We start from the raw sequence: 3,834 nt of genomic DNA on the forward strand, positions 1-3,834 counted from the left end.
AGGCGGGGGCTGGACGGCTGCAATAGCAGCTTTGAACTCCGCCCGGAGCCCCGACAGGCCCTTTTCGAGGAGAGCCGCAAATCCCCTCATTAGGTCGGGCTCGAGGCCACCAATCTTCCCCTCCTCTTTTCCAGGTGCAGCAGCTGGGATTGGGACTTGCACCACGGGACACTTCAGGCGGGCAGACGGTAAGTCGAAAGCTTCGACTGCGTCCTTCCTCCTTTTCCTGCCGGCCTCTTCGCCAGACACGGCGAGGCCGGGCCCCGCCGACCTTTTGGGTGGGCCGCGGCCCTCAGCGCCGGCACCTCTGTGGCAGCGACCCTGCACGTAATGTCTGCCAGGCTATTTTGCAGGATGTGATTTGGGCCTCCGGGCAGACACTTGTTCCTCCCGCTAGCTTCAGCTGTTCGCGAAGCTCCTTCACCTCCTTATCGGCCCTGGCAGGGCAGCCTGATTCCCGCTTCCGTGTGGATGGCCTTAAGGTAGCGGGAGGCCATCCTCAGCTTGCGAACAAATGTCCCTTTCAGCCCTTTGGAGATGCCCGCGACCTTGTCGATGTCGCGACAGAACTCCAAGGACTGCGCAATAATGTCCCGCGTGGGGACTTGACTTCCTCCGCCAGGTCCTCAGGGTCCGGGAGGGTCCTGCTCCCCCGACTCGGTTCTATAGGGTCCTCGTTAGGATCGAGCACCCTCCTCTCCCCCAGCAGGTCAAGTTCCCGGCGCTGGACATCCAGGACTCTCTGCTTAGCCGCTGAGAGCCACACGTACTGGCCCGTGGTCGGCGGGCGACCCCTCTTGCTCGTGCGCCGTGCCTCCAGAGATACTGCCGAGGAGAGTGACTCGTCCGAGTCCAAGTCCACATCACTCTCTCTGGATGCGGGGGCATCAGAAGCCGCCGGGGAAACTCCGGCCCCTCCTCGTACCGGCCTCAGGTGGGGCCACTCTACATCCGCCCTAGTTAATCGGACGGATAGGCGGCGCGCATCCGTTACCCTGCTAGTGCTGGGCTGCGCCATATCCTCCGCGCCCGTTTCCCGTCTCGCGTCCTGTTGAACAGCCGCAGTCGTCTTCGGTACGTCCCGTCCAGTGTTTGTTGTTGTTGTTGGCGTTTTTTAGTTTCAAGTCATCGATAGTGTTCCCACGAGTGGGTCGGTCTGTGGGTCCACCCGGGCAGAGCCGCCTTACCCGGGTAAGGCTAGTACACCCGGGGGGTCGCCAGATACCCCGGGGTTGGCCGCTAGAGACTGATGCACCCATCAGCCACCCCTGGCGCTGACTCCAGGGGCGCCCTCATCACCGCGTACCGCATCTTGGGGCTAGAGATTTTTTATAGCGGTTGTCATCCTCGCGGGCCGGCCAATGAAGACAAGCCCCCCGTTCCAGCGAAACGTGACCACTGGGTTACGGTGTAATTGCTTGGGCACTCCGGGTTCGTTACCCGCACCCGACCGCCACGCAGCCTGGCCCTTGGAGAACTGAACGACGCTGCAGCCACCTTTTCGCCTCTCCGACCCAGGCCTTACCGGCAACGGAGGCCCTGCCACGATCCGTAGATTCCACCGGAATCGCCCCGGGACATCTGCGAGGCTACTTCGACAGCAGCAAACGCCCCCCTTTCAGTTGCCTTGTACAACAGGCATGGGTTACCGTGTCTGTATTCTATCCTCCAGTCACAGGGGAGGTTTTGATGGGTTTTCCTTCCCTTGGTGTTTGGTCCGCAGGAGCTGTTTTATTTCACTCCTACCCTCCATGCACTCCGAAAAGTGCATGGCGAGCATTCCCCTATCCGCCACCTGGGGACGCGCCACGTCGGGGTATCACCTCTCCGCCCAGCCAGTACACTTGGCCAGGTACGTGGGTCCCCCTCAAACCTTTTTTTTTTTTTTGGTTTAGTTGGAAGAGAAAATGCGTTTGCGCACGCGCGGGTTGGTTCCCCTTTTCGTCTATTCGCCTAGAGGGGGCCCGGGCAGTGTCGGACTCATGTCCTCCCTGAAGGGGCAGCCTGGCACCCGTGAGTTGAGGGCAAACCCAAAGAGGCAACGCCAGAAGGGGCAACACCTGGCAACCCAACCCTTAAGGGTTGAGTTTAGCCCAAGAGTAGGCCACGGCCCTGAAGGGGCGATCTAGACGGGCAGCCCAGAGTGGGCACTCCCGAGGCTGGACATACTACCCACTAAAACCTCTCCCCTAACGTGGGCCGCCGGCACCTTTTCACTCGTTAGAATTCATAAACGAATACCAGCGTATAGCCACAACGACGCTTCGGCACTTCAACGCATTTCGCGTTATTGCGGCCGCCCGCAAGAACGCCATGCGCTAGGCACATGGGGCATCTGCGGATCCACGCCGTAGCACTTCCGATCCAGCGGCAGGACATTTTCAACCTCTACGGTAAGGCACAGGATTTTTCTTCGGCCACGACCAGTAACCGAAGTAAGCCCATTCCGGGTGGTCGCGCCATGTGTTCACCTGTTTTAACAGGGCTTGCTCTTCAGCACAGCCCGGGCCCGGGACGAGTGCTTTCCCCGGGTGACTGCGCCACATCTTGGTAGGCTGCAATCCTCGATGACCTGTCCCATACATACTTTACACACACACACACACGCTCATCACAAGCATAGCGCTTCGAGTAGCGCTTCGAATGCCCCAAATATGCAACGATAAATAATGAATAAATAATGAGTACAGAATAAATGAATAAATGAATGAATAAGTGAATGAGTGAATGAATAAATAAATAATGAATGATGTATAGGAATTAATAAGCACATGAAGCCCATGAATATAATAGAGGAGCCCATACATTCAATAACAGCTGTCATAATAAGCATACTGAACATACTAAACATACTAAAACCGGTAAAATCAAATCACAAATACAACGGGAAATAAATATATATATGCATCTAATGCATCTAATGCAATAGAACAATTAATGAATAGTTAACAGTAAAAGAAGCAGTAAGCAATATGAGAACGTGAGAAACTGTGAAGTAAACATAAGTAGTATTGCACGCAAGCAGGCAAGCGAGCATATGTGAACTGGACATAAGCAAATGACCAACAAAACCCCCAAAACCTAAAACGTCAAACATACATACATACAGTCGAGCAGCCAAATAGCAGAAGAGGAATATTTAACGTTCAATACTAGCGCACAATATAATCACATAAAATTAAACTCAAGATAAACCATAAATTTGAGATGAAATAAACCAAGGATGTGAACCGTAAAGTAAAATAAAGTCGCCAGACAGATAGCAAATAGCAAGCCAGCCATGAGAGAAGAGAAGCAAACATAACATAACATAGAATGCTACTAATTATTATCAGAGGTAAAGGTAAATAAGGTACAGTATAAAATATAGAATATAGGGTATAACCAGAAAGTAAGCTGGGAAGAAAATAAATAGGCGAGCGTAATGTAATACTAATAATTGAAACCACTCATTGAAACTATTAAGTTACTTAAATTTACTTGCAGGAACATTTACGCGACCACAACCTCAACGTGGTTGGCAAGCGAACATGATGGAGTACAATCAATGATCAAATGAAGGCAATAAAAAACAATTAGAAATTATTGCGAGCAAATCATCAATAAAGATAAGTAGCAACATATACCTCATAATGAGAATAATAGGAAGAGACAGAACTGTTAACATCAGAAATTAACCATAGTATTAAATGTAAAATGTAACATAATCCTAGTCTATTTGCAGGAAGCCCTAACGCCAGCCAATGGAAGTGGAGGTAGAGTGTAATTAACGGATAACAGGAGAAGAGAATACCCATCTGATATAATATGGGGAGTACATGAGACCTAAATCGG

This window comes from Osmia bicornis, unplaced genomic scaffold (genome assembly GCF_907164935.1).
Source record: "Osmia bicornis bicornis unplaced genomic scaffold, iOsmBic2.1, whole genome shotgun sequence".
In the NCBI taxonomy this organism is placed as follows: Eukaryota; Metazoa; Arthropoda; class Insecta; order Hymenoptera; family Megachilidae; genus Osmia; species Osmia bicornis.